We start from the raw sequence: 19,248 nt of genomic DNA, 5'->3' as shown, positions 1-19,248 counted from the left end.
TCACCCCTGCACTGTTTGGGGGGAGGAGGTAGAGATATCGGGAGTAATACTGAGCCTGGGAAGAAGGGAGGCATGGGGGAAGGTGTTTTCAAGATTTAGTAATGCTTCTCACTGTCCTACTCTGTCTGTTAAACATTGTTGTTGTTAGTGTCTGTATTAAATTTTTTTTTCTTCCCCTAATGAGTCTGTCTTTTGCCTGTCCCTTAAAGCATGAGATCATCCCTCCTTGTCCTTATCTCAAGTTCCTGGGTCTTTTTCTTCCCTCCTTCTCAGTGCTGGTGGAAGTGGGGGATTGAGTGGCATCTTTGCTTATTTTCCCTCCTCAGCCCTGGGGGGGAAGTGGGGAGTGAGCGACTGCGTGGTGCTCAGCTGCCCTCTGACCTCAAACCATGACAAAACCCTTTGATGTTCTCCTGCTTTTTCCCTCAAAAGAAGACTACTGAAAGAAAGGTTAAAATGTATTACTTTGTACCTCTATTTCCTCACAAATATTGTGCCTCTTGTGTTGAAATAAATGTTCTGATTCTATATTTATTTGAAAGGTGTATTTTGACCTATAACATGTCATGGGATAGGCAAAGAGCAATCCTAGATTGTGAACTGCTAACTGCAATATAGGAAGTAGGAAGCAGTGTTCTGGCCATAATGTCTTGTCAACATAATCCCTTCTACAGCTGAAAATATTCTAATCCTTTCAAGAAATGATCTTTTTATAGATACAGTCTTCTGAAGGGTAAAATGAAATAAAAAGCCCCAGTAACTAACAAAGCCTTGTGGGAAGGAGTCTATTCCAGATCCATACACATATTTAGCCAACCTGGCACCAGGTCTCTAGTTTCAGGTTAGCTGAAAAATGTTCTAACAATTGTCTTTGTGTTCATTGTACCGATACTGTTCTGCTGGACCTCATATAAGGAAACACTGGTTGGGGATGTGAAGGTTGGGGGCAGCCTTGGATGCAGTGACAATGAGATGATGGAGTTCAGGGTCCTGAAGGGAGGGAACAGGCAGTCAAGCAAAGATGACAAGAGCCTGCCTGGATAAGCAGATAACTCCTGACTAAACTCAGACATAAAAAGGAAGAATAACACAAGTGGAAGGAAGAACAGGAGACCCACAAGGAATACAGAGACACTGTTCGAGCTTGCAGGGACACAGGAAAGCGAAAGCCAACCTGGAGTTAAGTCTGGCAAGGGACATGAAGAGCAACAAGAAGTGTTTCTACAGGTACATCATGAAAAGGAAGACTAGGGATCCCATTGCTGAATGGGGCAGGGGACCTGGTGACAAAGGACATGGAAAAGGTTGAGGTACTAATTGTCTTCTTCACTTTGGTCTTTACTGATAACACTGGACTTCAGGAATCCCAAGTCCTTGAGACCAGAGAGAAAGTCTGGAAGAAAGAAGATTCCACTGAGACATGGAGGAGAATCAAGTTAGGGAGCTTTTAAACAAACTGGGAATTAAAAGTCCATGGGCCCTCTTGGGATGCACCCATGAATCCTAAACATGCTGCCTGATGTTACTGAGAAATGTCTCTGAACAGCCTTTGAAAGGTCATGACAATCAGGGTAGGTTCCTGAGGACTGGAAGAAAGCAAATGTCACTCCTATCGCCAAGAAAGGCAGGAAAGATTTCCCAGGGCTTGGTCAGCCCCACCTGAATCCCTGGGAAGGTGCTGCAGCAAATTCTCCTGGAAACCATTTTCAAACATGTTAAGGTCAAGATGGTGATTGGGAACAGTCAGCATGGATTAAAAAAGGGGAAATCGTATCTGAATGACCCGATAGCCTTCTACAATGAAATGATTAGCTCAGTTGACAAGGAGAGAATAGCAGATATTGCTTTAGTTGATTTTTTGCAAGGGTTTTCGCACTATCTCCCATAACATCCTCATTGACACACTGATAAACCATGAGCTGAAGTGGACAGTGAGGTTAACTGAAAACTGACTGAACTGTCATGCTTACAAGATTTTGCTCAGATGAAGGAAGTCCGGCTGGTGGCCAGTCACTAATAGTGTACACCAAACATTTAACATTTTGGTTAATGACCTGGATGATGGGACACCATGCACCCTCAGCAAGTTTGCAGACAACACAAAAGTAGGAGGAATGGCTGATATATCAGATGGTTGCACTGCCATTCAGAAGGACCTTGACAAGCTGCAAATTTAGGTTCACAGGAATCTCACAAAGTGCAGCAAAGGCAAGTGCAAAGTGCTGTACTTGGGAAGGAATGACCTCATGCAGCAGCACATTCTGGGAATGACTGTCTGGAAAGCAGATTTGCAGAAAAAGACCTTGTGAACTTGTTGAACATGAGCCAGCAGTGGGCCCTTGTGTGAGAGAGTGTCAGTGGTCTCCTGGGCTGCATTAAGAGGAATGTTGCCAGCAGGTCAAGGGAGGTGATCCTTTCCCCTCTGTTCAGACCTGAGAGACATATCCGGAGTCCTGGGCCCAGTCCTGGGCTCTACAGTACAAGAGGGACAGAGACATACTTGGAGCAAGTCCAGTGAAGGACCACAAAGATGATTAAGGGATTGGAACATCTGTCATGCAAAGAGAGGCTGAGAGAGCGGGGGTTGCTCAGTCTGGAGAAGAAAGGGCTCAGGGGGAACTCATCAATATGCATAAATACTTGATGGGCACAAGAGGGGAGTAAAGAGGGTATATCTTTTCTTAATGGTGCCCAGTGAAAGGACAAAGGACAATAAGCACAAATTGTAATAGAAGAAATCCATTTTAAACAAACAAGCAAACAAGCTTATTTATTTTGAGGTTGGTAGAACACTGGAACAGGTTGCCTAGAGGGGCTGTAGAGTCTCTATTCATGGAAGTATTCAAAACTGACTGGACACAGCCCTGAACCTGCTCTAGCTGACCATGTTCTGAGAAGGGTGTTGGACAGTCTCCACAAGTTCTTCAAACCTCGAGTGTTCTCTGATTCTATAATTCTGTAACTCCTCCATTGGTTACGCTGAGGACCTATATGTAGTATGTCCATAGACACTTACTTGTCTAAATATAATGACAGCTAAATCTATGTGTCTTAATCTCTAGCTGAAAGCTGTGGTCTCTGGTGTGGAACTCCATGCAAGTTACTCCTGTAAAGGTTACAGCCGCTTATACACACACAGTTAACATTTTGTTTGTTTGAAAGTGCATTGACTGATCACATCTAATACTTACATTACTCTTCATTTCTTTTAAGTCTTTTAGTCTTATCAACCTTAAACTAACCAGTTTAGTTTTATCTAGTTTTAATTTTTTTTCTTTTAAAATATTGAAAATCAGTATTTCAACATTAATGTAAAATATCTTTGACTTGATGTACTATGTGCTCATTATCTGTGCAATATCCAACAATGAATTTTTGGAAAGGAAATAATGATTATTTTTTTGTCAAAGTAAATGCTGAACTTAAGTCTCCTAAGAACAGACAGGACAGTTTTCAGCCAATTGACATTCATCTTCTGACAATGTCTGTACCAGTGGCTTAGTACACCAAACTTTATTTACCACTGTTTTTACTTTGAATCTGCCTATACATAAAGAACAACAGTACACATTCTATCCACATTTCATATATATCAGTTCTGCATAGAAAAATGTCTTGTTTTTATCTTGTCTTTATCCTGCTGCTTTCTGAAGCACTGAACACCAAATTTCTGTGTAGATCATTAGGCATTTCAGTGTCTTGAGACTTTATAATTGGAGCTGCAACACAGAAAATAATTTGTGAATAGAACATAATTTGACAGAAATTGTTACCATATAACTGGCAATCTGTTGGTAACCTATCTTATCTTTTTTTTCTTTGGTTCTGGGTTTCATAATTTTTGCTGGTCCTGTTTTGTGGTTTTTGTTTTTGGTTTATTTTGGGTTTTTTTTTTGAGAGGGGGTATTTTAAGTTAACTCACTAACAAAAACCCATGCTGATTATATCTTTTTAGTATCATGAAATATAATTATTTTCTTTATCCTCCCAAATTTCAAGCTATCCCAAGAAACAGGTTGGCGTTTCATTTAGAGATTATTTTTTCTTAGTCCACTGTATTTTTTTTCTGGTATTATACATGGTAAAGCCATATAGTAGTACATTTCCTTTGATATTGACAGGACCCTGAATGTACCAGTGGACTCTGCAGCCTGTCCCCTTCCCAGGGGAGTAGGCTGTCATCGACCTTGCTTGAGCTGTGGAGTGCACTGATTCAGCCTCAGGAGGTGTCTTTTGACTCACTTGAATATAAAGAGAAGTTTAGCTAGCCCTGTTCATGGGCTGGAGCCTAGAGTCCATGGCAGACTCAAAAAACATCTGAAATTATTTTTGTTCATTTTTTTATACCTCCTAGATAAAATGGGAGAAAACCAGTTGTGAATTCTTTAACATCTTTAATATCTAAAGCAAGATTTGAGTACACTTTAAAATACACAGACAGTTTCAAATATGAAAAGAACATCCAATCTAAAATCTGCTGTGTTGATATGAGAAAACAATAAGTCGTATAGGAACAATTTGTACTTTGTACCATCAGACCTCCAATCACAAAACCATGCTGTTAGCTTCAGACAGCCTGAAGTGCCCTTCAGCATAACACAAAAGACGAGAAGAATAGAAAATGCAGTTGGTCCAGTATTGAGCTTAAAAGGAAGTATTAATCCTTTGTGCTTAAGGGAAAAATTAAGCTGAAAGTACCAAACAGACACAGAAAAGTAAATTTCTGAGTAAAGTAGTGACAGGGAAAGGTCCCAAGTTTTAGTGCAAAATTTTTTTAAAGAAAACCCACAAAACCCCCTAAAAAAAACCTGAAAAACACCTCAGTTCCAATATCTCTAGAAGATATTGTCCTGAGTAAGTAGAGGTGAAGGATGATTACCTCAAAGTGTAAAGAGGCTGACACTTTTATCCCCAGAGGACTTGTTTCCTTGTGAGTAAGAATTTCCTGCCTGTATCACTGAACCGTTTTCAGACAAAGTTTCAGTTTTTCAAGAGCTGTATGCATAGCTCTGCTTGAAAAGGTCTTAATATGTCATCTGCATTTCTACAGACTGCATGGCTTGGAGAAGACAGATTAAAGGTCAATATTTGTTGTAACAGATCAGTCTGGCAGGAAATGAATGACCATGGTATAATTCTTTAAGTAGAATTCACTGTAACTATAAATGAGAGCCAGATGCAGTTCTGATACAAAGTTGTCACCGAGTCACCTGGTGCAAGAGAGAGTACGTTACAAGAGCCAGTGCAAACAAATGAGATTCCTCCCCTCCTTTCCACTGTTAAATCTATGTCTATTACAGCATTAAATGTATTATACTACCTAGTTTAACTTAACCAAAACAGAGAAACATTAATTGGACAGCATAGGAAATGTTATAATGCTGAAACAAAGTTATAATGTCTTAAAAAAAAAAAAAAAATCAGGAAAACAACACTTTAATTAACGACTATAAATGACTACATGGAAAACAGTAACAGAGATGTGTGCAGTGCAGTGGTTTACCAGAAATCACTAATCTGACAGGAGTATTAAAGGAAAAGGGAATTATATCTACTCCAGGAACAAAGGACTAATTAGTGTCACTTGTTCTTAAATAATTTTCAAAACATTGTGCTGTTCATATAGTTCTAAATCAAGGACACCTTGCTGCAACTAATGTGCTTCTGCAAAAAACAAAACCAAACAAACCCAGCTATATGACGCTAGTACTAAATTTGATAGCTATATATCAGAAAACTAGAACACGAGCAACAAATCTTTTTATTTTCTGTATAGAAGATAGTATTCAACCTTCTTGATTTTCCTTAGATTTTTTACCCCTTTTGTTGGAATATCACAAACAGGCATACAAATACTTACACTCATCTTCACTTAAATATCTTTTACAGCTGTTTGGAGATGTGATGAACTAAACTTACTCATTACTAGATCTAGCGTCTTCTTATATTCAGTTTTGCATGTAAACATAGGCCCAGAGTAGGAACCTGGGCATGTCATAGACGTGAACTTCTGCATTCTTGAATATACAAATAGAAAGAAAGTGTCTGGACAGAGGGAAAAATAAAAACTTTTAAATGTCTAACTGAACATCAAAACACATACAAAGCACTTCTACACCTGTATTAGAGTGGTTTTCTGTTCAATACAGTGAAGACAAATGGAAGATAGATGATTCATCACCACTTATTTACTGTACCTTTGGCACCTTATTTATATCAAAGAAAATATCCCCAGGCTAGTATTTAGGCTGACATCTTCATAGTATTCAGATTTTTTTTAATCGCCTTTAAAATTAAACCAGATGAACATACAAAAACCTTAAACAGCTTTGAAACATCTGCCTCTCTTTGTTTTACTATTGTTTGACACTTAGAAATAAGGAGTAACTCAATGCAAAGTGACTTGTAGCTTTTTCCAAACAACTATTGAGTATTTCCCAAGAAACACTATGACATCTCCAAATGATCAATGAACAGTGTTCTGAAATATAAGCCTACTTTGAAAAAGTAACATTTAAAAATTCTAAAGACATTTTTTTCCCCACTTTTAAAATAAGGTTGTGGGGTTTTTATGTAATGTCGTAGTTTAACATTTTTGAAAGAAAATATTAAAAGACTTGAACGCAATTGCAGACAAAATCAGCACTATCTAAAAGTCAGCAGGTGAAACTGGATGAACTTTGATGTGCTTTTAAGCTCCAGTATGCAATTTAGATGCCTCATGCACTGGAGAAAAATGTAGTTTTGTTTGTAACTATTTTCTTCAAAGGCAAATGTGGCTTGAGAGTTCTATATTAAATTATACAATTTCCATGTTCTGGGAACATAAGTTTCTCCATTCTTAAATCCTCTCTGATGTGTTTTGTTCCAGCTTTGAATCCTCTGATGTATTTGTTGTGAATTTCATAGGGATATTTCAAATATTTTTCATTCAGGTTTATAACCTCTGATGGTAGTTACAGTGATTCTTATGATTAGTTTACACTCAGTAACACGTGGCAGTATAAACTCAAAATTGCAAAGTGTAATAATGAGCAAACTTATAATTATTCAAAGGAAAAAAATCCAAAGTATTTATTAAAAATCAGCACAACCTTCCTTGAACCTTACAGTTCTCTTAACACAGCTATGCACTTAACTTCCATTGGAAAGTATATGATTAAACTGGATTTAATACTCACACTTTTTTTATTTGGAGATTACTTTGCATTGTACTTGTTTTCCATTGTTCTTCAAGTGTAAAAGGAATTTTGAATATAATTGTTTTCCTGGAACTTCCTTATACTATGGCAGAACACAGGTTCTTACAGGTTCTTTGAGCACTCAAGAGTTAGAATTACATTGTAATACAAATGTTTTCTTTTTTGATGTAAAATCTTGATGGAATATCAAGGATATTTTATATATATATATATATATATTTAGAGAGCCATTTCTCTTTAATGTTTGAACAGTAAATAAGCAAGCCTGAGATAGATGATAATTTGCACTGATAGACTTGCTTCAAAATGGAATATTCCAGGAGGACTTTTTTTCCAAAGTATGTTTTTGGAGGGGTGGGATTTTAGAAAGAATGCAAATTGTTTGAATGAACATCCTGGGCCTTAGCAACTCAGAACTAACATGTTTTTAAATGACAAAAATCTTCCTTGATATCTTTTTTAGTTAACATGTTTTTAGGAGGAATTTAGAAATATTGCCTGGGAATGTAGGGATGGTATTAAGGAAGTAAAAGTTAATCTGAAGCTGAGACTTGCAAGCAACATTGAGGACAACAAGAAGACCCTTATTGCTACATCAAGCAGTAAAATGTTGAACAAGGAAAACATTGACTTATTGTCACATGGAGTAGTGACAACAGACACGTCTGAGGAACTCAATGTCTTCTTTGCCTAAGTCTCCCAGGCCTCTGTGCTTAAAGTCAGGGTTCAGGTACCTGTGGCATGTGAGGACTGTGTCAGGGATGATTTGCAAGGAGTGAAGCCAGACATGTTTGTGAGACCAGATGGACTGTATCGAAGGGTGGTGCGAGAGCTAGCCAGTGTCCTTATGAGGCTATTCTCCATCATCTTTGAAAACTTCTGGAGACTGCAGCAGATCCCTGAAAACTGTAGAAAAGTGGGGGGTAACATCTGTCCTCAAAAAGGACCAAACAGATAATCTGGGGAACTGCAGCCTCACTTCACTGCCTGGGAAAATCATGGAGCAAGACTTCTTGCAACACATGTCTGGGCACATGAAAAAGAAGGTGGCGACTGGGAGCAGTCAGCACAGATTTACCAATGGTAGATCATGCCTGAGAAACCTAATTGTCATCTATGTTAAACTTCAATGATTAGGTCAAAGCAGTGGATGTTATTTATCTTGACTGTAGCAAGGATTTTGACACAAAGTACCACAATATTCTTGCATCCAAGTTAGGATGCTATGGTTTGTATGTGTGGTATAGGTGAATTAAAAACAGTTTATATGGTTGGGACCAGATGGTTGTGGTTAATGGGTTGTATCTTCTTAGAGACTGGCAAGAAGAGGAGTATTGCAGAGGCCTATCCTAAGACTTGTCCTAGATAATGTTTTTATCAATAACCTACAAGTGGCAACAAAGGGCACTCTCATCAAGCTTGTAGATGACATCAAAGTGGAGGAAATAGTTGGTGTGCTCAAAGACATATTGTTGATGGAAGGGACCTGGACAGGCTGAAGGAGTGGGCCAAAAGGAACTTTATGAAAATCAACAAGGTCAAATGCCAAGTCCTGCACCTGGGAGGATATGGGCTGGGGACTGACTGCCTGGTTGAAGTGTGGGTCTGCAAAAAATGGTCCCGGGGTTTGCGTCAGACAGGGCATGAGCCAGCAGTGAGCCTCATATCTGATCCTGGTTTGAGCAGGCAGTTGAGTAGGTGATCTCCTGAGGTCTCCTCCAGTCTGAACTATCCTTTTATACTCCAATAGTGAAATGAATCTTATCTGCAAAATGAACTCCTGAGGAATATGTAACCTATTTGTTCTCCTGTCATACAGAAGTGAGAACTGTGGTTACTGATATTTCCCCTGTGTTGAGCTTGTGAAATCATTACATTTTCCCAACATCTTGATCAAGGCTTTAGAGAAGTTACTAGTATATTTTCATATGTGTTCAGAAGAGCCATGAATATTCCAGACACAGAAATGATCTTGGGGTCATATTTGGCATCTGCAAATAACAGGAAATTTAAAGAGGAAGTCTATTGTCTATCACCATCACAGCATAGGAGAAAACACCAATAACTGAAAGCATTCAGTCAGAATATGCAGCACTTTGGGCAACTTGAGTTACATTTTTTAGATAAGGCATATTAATTCATGATTATATGTAGATTTGGTATATATTTTCCACTCTAATATTTTTGAGATGTAAAAAAGCAAGTAGGAGTAACACAGAAATACCTCATAGACTAGTTAAGAACATAGTTAATGGAAAATGCACATTCTTCTTTCTGTCAAGTCTTCACTATGGAGGACCATTACCTGAAAATTATTTAGATGTCCAGGAATGCGTAAAGGTCAGAAACAAGGAAAAGACTAACTCTTAATCTTTTGCCACTTGATTCTGTTCTAGAGTAAAGATTTTTTTCTGAAGACAAATTTAATGAAAATTATTATTTTCCTCCACAGAAAACAAACATTGTCAGAAGCTGTCTCATTTTTATTTTCAATATTTTCTAAAATATTCTGCTGTAATAAAATCTTTTTTAAAAAAAAATGAGCACTATGTCTCTAAGAATTTGATTTCACTCAGAAGACAGTTCATTTTATCTGAGAAAATGTGATTTACATGACTTGTCATTTCATTTTTTCATCTGTACCATTCAGTAGCAGATACGAGTTGTCTTTCCTGTTGGTAATAAAATCCAGAGTAGCTGATTTGGCATAAAAAATAGTTTTCAGTTATTTTCTCATTGAACAGATGAGGGAACACCTATTAACAGAAACTCATCTGAGGACACCAGTCCACTGCCTTCAGTTCAGTAGCTACAAAGCAGCATTCATTCTGACTACTTTTCTGGGAATCGATTTAGGCTTAATGATGTCAAGTCTTGGGATTTTTATGTTTTTTTGTCTTTGTCAATAACTCTTTACTACCATGCCTTCTGCTTTCTTAATGTATAGTTACACAGTTTAAAAGAAGTATTTTAGCATTCTGGATTTAAGTTTCCTATTGTTTGTACCTGCTTACACTAAGTTTATGCTTTGATTATCTTTTCTGAATTCCAAGTGGTTTCAGTGATAAAAATGGTGTAAGACAGCTGTCAAGTTTTCCACTGCAATCATCAGCTATATTTGGACTTAGCATGCATATTTTTCTGTCCCTCATAGCTTCTTGCCTGGTGTTCTGAGACTTCAATATCAATAGGTTCATGTTCAATACTTAGTCTGGGTATTTGGGGGATAGTGGCATACATATAATAATACTAAATAATCCTGTTATTTCAGACCGATCAGAGACTTTTCAGACAGCCAGCTCTTGAGTTTTATATCTGTATTGATTTTGTATGTTTTCAGTATAACAAGCTGCCAATCATTAACTTTTGCAAACAAATATTATTCAGCACATTTCTTCACAGTTGTAGTACTTAGGCTTTGTTTGTTCTAAAATATGCTACACTGATTTAATTATGAGGAATCATTCATTGCTGTTTTTTATTGTAAAGAGCAGGTCTGGATTGACATCTGATTTTCCTGTCAGTGATACAAACATTTTTTTTGTTGTCGTTGTTGTTTGTTGGCTAATAAGCAAACTGGCACTGCTGATGAGCATGCTGTGACACAGTTTTGTAAGAGCCAGCCCATGTCCTGAAGAAATTTAGTTTCTTTAATCAAGAATTGTATCTGTTCAGATCTCAAGTCCCATCTGTTTCTATCTACACACTGTTATCACGCAACTCCTGAACACCTTACTTACCCTAGCAGCTTGTCTTACTAGAAAAGATACCAGGTTGTGGATATGTGTGTAACGGCAGCTCTTGAAAGGAGCTCCAGATGGCAGCACCCAAAGGCTATCCACTGCCACTCGGCACTGCAGAGCTTGTTAAAGGGTAGTTGTTTAAGATGCAAGTAGGTTCACCTACATATAAATCATGCATGCCATTTGAGGTGGGTTGTTTGTTTTTTTGAGACTTGTCCACCTCCAGTCTGTTGAAAAATATGAATGTCAGTTTTATCCCTCTGATAGATCTGGGGAAGAATTTACTGCAGTCTTTAGTGTTTACCACAATTAATTAGCTATGAAACTGAGTAAGATGTAAGACTAGTCTGTAAACACTGTCAGGGTATCTGAAAAATATGAAGAATAGGGGCCTATTAATATTTCCTTCAGAGAACAACTGACATAACTTCGGCATAAATAATGAGAGCCTGTAAGTAATATGACACTTTTTTTTCTCGGTTCATTTAAATTAGGCTGTGCAAAACCAGTGACGAGCAGACATTCTTAAAGATGAGACCAGAGTTAATAGAACTGTTTGGCTAGTAGGCAAATGTAAGTGCTAAATAATCTGCATCTGAGTTCCGTAAAAAAAAATAACTGCAAAACAATAATAAGGCACAAAAGGAAGGCCAGTGGTTAGAGTTATGAGAAATGTTCTTAGCTGGCTCATGAAAGACTGATTTCCAGCCTCTTGCTGAAAATGCCCTAGTAAAATACGAAGGTCAGTACTTGTGATGGTGGCAAAATGTAATATGGGAAACATATTGAAAATGTTGCCTGATAGCTTCCACAAGCCCGCAAAACATACATTAGTATTGTATAATTCCAGAGAGCATTTCCAGCTAGCGATACTTTCTAAATCTTGATTTATAAAGGAGGACATATTAATGGTTTATTTTTGATAGATACTGTAATTAAGCCATACTTAAAAGATACTAATATGGTCTTTATTGCTTTTTGCAAAACCAGAGAGTTTTTAAAGATTACTTTTATGTTGTTGTTTTTTTGGTGTTGTTTTTTTTTTTTTTTCCCTGTTTTTTGTTGGTTTTGGTTGGTTGATTGGGATTTTTATCAGTGTCTTTCCACCAAAAAGTAGGTTTCTCTATACTAATGTCTTCCAGAAACTTTCTTTCCAAACTCAGAGAAATAAGAACTAAAATGGAATGATAGTGATTGGGAAAGAAGTTTTTTAAAAAGAGGAAGGCAGTGTAAACTAGTATGAGATAATAAACAGCTAAAGACTGATTTGCTATCAAAAATTAGGTTTTTTATTCCTCAAATTATTAAATGTAATAAGAATTAAGACCTAAGAAAAATGGTTAGATTACTTGCTAGACAGAATCGCTGTTATCCCATAGAGTTTTTTGTGACGTGTTTGTTAGTAGAGTGAGTTCCTGCAACAATTTCTATCATTATTTGCTAAGAATTATTTGCTAAGATTAAGCCATCTGAGGTTACGATCTTAATTTAAGTGCTTATTCCCTTATCCTACCCTTTTCTGTTTCAGTTCCACTTTGTCTTGTTTTCTGAATATTTTTTTATTCATTATCTTGTTTGTATTATTGTTGTAACTTAAGGTAGTTCTATAACTTTATATAATAATTATTAGTTATAATATAATATTATAATGCATATAAAATAATTATATATTGTTATTATAAACAATAGAATATGTTATTAAAATAATCATATATTATATATAACTTCATTCTGCATGAACTTCATTCAGGACAACTTCCATGACCATATAGTTCAGCTAAACTGCCAAAGAACTGACAGAAGACACAGAAGCTCAGGTGTTTCCACTGCTTCAAAACAGGACAATATTTGAGTTTTAGACAGTACAGGTTTTAGACTGCTCTACTCCTTCTTTCATCCCTCTAGTCTTCCTGTCTTCCACCATCTACCATCTCTTCTGCCATAACTTCTTTCCTACTATTTCTTTTTTCTGCCTTCATTGTTCACTGTTCTTAAAAAAACAAACACCAGCAAAACACAAACCCCCCCCTGTCTTACCCAGGTAAATCCATTTTCCTTGTGACACAGCTATGATACAACTAAAATGTCTTAACAAGTCTGATGTCACATGTTAGCTATGTCTTAGAGTGAATGTGCAGGATAGGTCTGTGTTGGTAATTCCAGCAGAGAGGTCACAAATAAGAGGCAGCACTAGAAACATCTTTATATTGTGCTGTTCTCTTCTTTCTTTCTATGTGTATTTTTCTTTTGTTTTCAGGAAAACTTTTTTTCAGGAAGGAGAACAGCAGCAAGAGCAATAACAACAGAAGCTTCTTCCTGGAAGAATCACAGGACAGATTGTCACGTCTCTTGCTTCAAAGAAAGAAGAAATAATAGCTATTATTAAAATGAAAACCTTCCTTTACTGCTGTATACTCTAAAATTGTTAACTATTTCCACCTACCATTCTAAGAATGACAGACAACATTTTTTAATAACAAAGGTTTTCCACTCCACAACAAAAAATGAGGTCTTGGGTTTTGTTTTACTGATTAATATAGAAAAAGTGTCACACTTTTATTTTTGTTCTGTCTCATTTATTTCATGATGCTGAAAATGCTGCTGGTGATTCTATGGAAATATGTTTTCAAGACTGTGTTCAAGTTACCTATGATAGGAGGGAAGCAGAAATATCCTTGTACTACAAAACTCAAAATCAGGCAGAAAATACCAGTCAACCTTTGAGAATAATGGATTTGTGGATTAAAATACCAAAGGCAATAAAATCTCAAACTAAACAAATGAAGTCACTGCTTGTTTATTTCTCATAATAAACATCATAAGAAGTAACTTAAGTGAATCTGTAACTTTGATTAATAGCCCTTAGAGAGTCAGACAGTTAAAGTGAGAAATGTGATATGTGTGTGTCAGAAGCAAAGTTTTCTGTGAACAGATAATGACATTTTCAAGAAACTGGGAGCTGTGTAACACCAGAATTATTGAAGCCTGAAGTCATGGATAATGGGAGATGAGCATTTTGAGTAATTGAATCATTCAAAATATGAGTCAAGCAAGATTTAAGACACTGGACCACTGAAAATTTGCTGACCATGACCATGCTGACCAGGGCACGAATCAAGCTCTTCAGAGAGCTAGAATACTTACTTAATAGCTCAGAATACACACATGGTACCTACAGGAACCAACTACTGAGTATTACTTGTTCTCAAAATGAGTTGAGCACTTTGTGATTGCACAAGCAACTAGTATAGACCAATAGAAGTGGATCTGTGGAGTGAAACAGCCAGTGCTGGGGGCCTGAAATTCACACCTGAAACATTTCATGATTATTTTAACTTCAGATTACTCTGACCTCATGGAGACCCTGCCCATATGTGGCTATAATAGATTAGATGCACTCCAGAAGCACACTATCAGTTTAGTTGCAAACATAAAAGCAATCCAATTCTAAGACAATTTTAACAATTCCACTGAATTTATCTAGCTCCTGCTACTGACTGAAGTGACTGGTATAATCTAGATTACACTGTCTTCTTCCTTGGATTAACATGAGCAACACAGAGATGTTATATCTCCCGCTTTCTGAAAACAGACACAGCCAGTTGTGACATACATAGGTTACTGATGTTTGGATTGCTTTTTTTTATACAGACTTGTGTCTATGATCATGAGATTACATCATAGTATTTTTTGAGATCTTGTTTAACAAAGTGTTCTGATCTAGGTTTTATTTAAGGATTTTGTGACAGTTCCAGTAGGTTGACAAACACCATTCATTCACTTGTAGTACATATAACTGTCTTTAGAAACAGTTGTTTTAACAATCGTCCTATTGAGAGTATCAAGGTGGGCATGGCCATCATCTATTGATTGAATAATTGAATAGTCCAGAAACTTCTGTTATTACAGGAGTGTTAGTGTTTGTTTCTTCCATTACTTTTAGTAGTCATGATGTTATGTGTTTTGAAGTACATGAAATGTTAAAACACCTTTAAATGTTTTGTTATATGATGTGTAAAATACAGTTCAGCATATGATATTGTTTTGATAATAACCTGCTGTCATCAGAGAAGTGACAACTTGTTGCTTTGTATAGAGAAATAACACTATGTGCTCATCTTACATTTTAGAAAAAAAAGTCTGAGGCAAAAGTATTCTCCAGAAGAAATATACTTTTAGAGAATATGTGTAGAGTGCATTGGAGATTAAAAACTCTCTTTTTTTGAAGGAAACAATAACTATTTCCTTATTGAGCAAAATACATTGTGTAACAAAGTACACCTTGTGCATAATATAATGAAACTTTTCAAATGGAATTTGAAATAATGCAGTGTTAATACTCAAAAATAAACTTGTCACTATTGAAGATAATAGGAATACTAAATTTCTAAAGTGAAGTTTAGATGTAAGTATTCAGATGCAACAAGGAAATTTATTTTTTTTTCCAGAGACCAGACATCATTGATGATTCCATGTGGAAAGGTTTTTATTTATTAAAGAAAACTGAGAAAACTCTCTTTCATTTACCATGACACAGAGGAAATATGCAGACTAGGTTCAAAAAAACATTGGTGGAAATTATCTCAATTATAAATTCATGATTGCAGCATCATTTGAGGAGATAGGAAAGACATATTCTGTTCTAAACTCGAGTAGGTTTCCCCATTTATTATTCTGGGTACTTGATCAAGGTGCAGCCAAAATATCTAGATTCAGTTCTTTTAAAGCAGATTTTTTTTTCCAAAGCAGTGGCCAAAACATTAGACTAGAGGATCATTTTTGGTTTTGTCTGCCTGACTATTCATGCCTTTGTATGGCAGGTAGAGTGGAAGTCTTATTTTAAGTCTGATTTTCCTCTGGATAGAATAAAAATGTTTGAAATAATTTCCTTATTAACTTGAGGCAAGGTTTTGATATTGAATCTCCCACCTTTTGTTTAACTATTCTTTAAGCAACTTTAACTTTTTCTTTCCATATTTTGGTTTTCCTTAAGCTTTAGAAGACTTGAGTGGAAAATATGGCATTCATTCAAGTGTAGAAGGTGAATTGTCATTATTATCCTTATATGTCCATTCTATGTTTAAAAAATGATATGTCTTAAACACATCTCATTGGATCCTTTTGTATCCAAATTCATATTTTAAAGAATAGTTTTAGAGACTTATTTTCCAAGTTCTTAAGTTTAAAAATTGATTTCTGTTATTATTATTATATAGACTGATTTCTATTGCAAGAATATCTTTATCAATGTGAGATGTCTCACAGGTTTTCCAATACCTGGAAAGGAAACAGAGTTTTATAACTATTTATGATATGAAACATAGATTCAATTGATTGTCATATATAGAAGAGAAGACACCAGTGAAAGACTGAATGAGTAACCAAGACTGAGTTTTTCTTCTCTTTCTGTCATGGATATAGAATTCACACATTTTTTCTTTGAAATTGAAAAAAAATAGCTCTGTAGTCAGGCTTTCTGATTTCTGAGGCAAAATCCACTACTACATTAACACATAGAAAAGGACTTTGTTATGTGTAATGTATTTTTTTTTTAATGTAGTGATGATTCTTTTCACTGTAGAAGAGATAAAATGCCTAGTAGATTAAAACAACGACTCAGATAACTTTGCAGTAAGATATGCTTTTTAATATAAGGCTGTTCAGTTCTTTGACTCCAGAGGTGAGGTCAGACACTATTATAACTCTTTTTAGGCCTGAGAAGACCAATACCTGTGTGGGATAGAATAACATTTTAGATTTGATTTTTTGATTTTTGATTTTCATTTTTAGCTCTTGATCCTTGATTGTTATGATGTTAATCAAAATCCTTATAATATATAGCTGCACTAAATTTGTTCTGGAATACAGCCTGCTTTATATTAGGACATGAAAAAAACAAAGGAGGAAACCTTATTTGGGGATACAGGATGTGATACACACTATGTTTTCTTCATTATTTTAGCAAGAGCAAAGGGCAACCTCCCAAGTGGTGTTTATCATTTGCTAAAAATATGCATTCATATGCATGCATTAGTTTACAGGGGATCGCTCATGTTTTAAACAAAGACAGTGTCCAGACTACAGCATAATGAATTTCGGCATCTCTCACTCTCTCTGTCTCACTTCAAGAAAGAATTTTCAAAAGTAAAGAACAGAGAAAATGTTCTCTTTCCAGATACAGCTGCATTTCTCTATACTTTTAAATCCAAATTCTGTCTTCATCAAATTCATTTTTGTTTTTGTTTGTTTTTCTTCTTCAAGCTGCAGGTTGCATTTTGACTTAGTACCTTTTATTTTTAATTGATTTTTAACTGTAAGTAATCATTACTTCAATCTGAGAAAAAACAACCTGAATGGCTATGAGACACTGAAATTGAACAGTCAGACATATTATGATAATGTGGAAGAGCCAGAGTCTGACCACACAGACTTGAGATTAGAGCAAGTGGAATAAAATTTCGCTACCCAATAGGAGCAAAATTAATTCAGTTCTTACCAGTCAGCATTCTTAAGAGTCCCATTGCTAATGAATGTTTGCCATGGATGTGCAGCCTTCATCCTTAAGGATAATTTATGTAGTCTGGGAGGGAGTGGGAAGACCTTGTCAACCTTACCAAACACCTTTAAGCTCATCTCTTGACATCTTAACTAGTCAGTGTGTATGACAGCATGTGGGTAAAATGTCAGACACAATCTATATATAAGATGAAGAGACAGATAATCTAAAAAATACACTAAAATTACTTGAGAGGTTTAGTAAAATGAATAATATTTTTCTACTTTTTATTTCTCATTCTCTTTTTTTACTATCATTAATTTATTTTGCTATTTCAATACATCCCTCGATTTTGCATCCAACTCTGATGCTGCTCTCCTGCTCTAGACTTGAATCCTCCCAGTGGTTATTTTAGGACACTGTCTACTAAGGAACCAAGGAGAAAGAATTGGGGCCACAGACATTTTTAATCTTACAACTTTGTTACCCTTGCATTTCTTACTTAATCATTATGGTTTCTCCAGGACATTTACCTAATTGCTAACTAATCACCTTTTACTTCCACCTCATCTTTACACTTTTTCTTCCACTCTTCATTGTCTTCCTTTTCCCATTTTATAACAAAAATCTTGATAATGTAATAATTTTACTATGCTTAGTTTAGAACATCCTTGTCTTGTCTACTGTCTAGCTACACACCCTTGAGAAAATGTAAATGGACTGGCAATAGTACTGTATTTGTAATATAGACATAACCTCTCCTCAGCATTTTCATAAGAATTTCCCCCAATGCATATGTGCTTTTCTTTTTCCTTACATTTTCTTCTCCTTTTTTTTTTTTTTTTTTTTTTTTTCCCCACAGAACACAGGACTGCTGTCTTTTTCCATCACATATTTGTCACCTTTTTTCTGATTTCCCTCTTTGGGGTCTTTCCAGACATACAAGTGCTTACCTGTTTCTTCCAGACCCACTCAGTAGGTTGTTCCTCACTCAGTAGGTTTGCTACAGGCATGGTTGGTCTCTCAGAAAATGCTATGTTGTATTTCTAGACTTTACTGCATACACCTATGGGCAGATGAGAGGAGAAGCATCACTAATCAGTCTATTTCATATCATGGAGGTATGGAAGCCTGTTAAGTTGCTGGTGGTGTGCACAGACAAAGGAGAATCTGTTAATGACATCTCCCCACAGACAGCAGCTGAACATGAGCTGGCAGTGTGCCCAGGTGGCCAAGAAAGCCAATGGCATCCTGGCTTGTATTAGAAATAATGTGACCAGCAGAACTAGGGAGGTGATAGTCCCCCTGTACTCTGCACTGGTGAGGCCACACCTTGAGTATTGTGTCCAGTTTTGGGCACCTCAATGTGAGAGAGATATCGAGGTGCTGGAGCAAGTGCAGAGGAGGGCAACGAAGCTGGTGAAGGGCCTGGAGAACAAATCCTGTGAGAAGCGGTTGGAAGAGCTGGGACTGTTTAGTTTGAGGAGGAGAAGGCTGAGGGGAGACCTCATCACTCTCTACACCTACCGGAAAGGACATTGTAGAGAGGTTGGTGCTGGTCTCTTCTCACAGGTGATTAGTGACAGAACAAGAGGGAATGGCTTTAAACTGCAACAGGGGAGGTTCAGACTGGACATTAAGAAAAAATTTTTCACAGAAAGAGTGGTCAGACAGTGGAATAGGCTGCCCAGGGAGGTGGTGGAGTCACCATCCCTGGATGTGTTTAAGGGTCGTTTAGATGAGATGTTGGGGGATATGGTGTAGGGGAGAACTTTGTAGAGTAGGGCTGATGGTTGGACTCGATGAT

This window comes from Strix uralensis, chromosome 3, assembly GCF_047716275.1.
Source record: "Strix uralensis isolate ZFMK-TIS-50842 chromosome 3, bStrUra1, whole genome shotgun sequence".
In the NCBI taxonomy this organism is placed as follows: domain Eukaryota; kingdom Metazoa; phylum Chordata; class Aves; order Strigiformes; family Strigidae; genus Strix; species Strix uralensis.
This window is presented reverse-complemented; position numbering follows the sequence as displayed.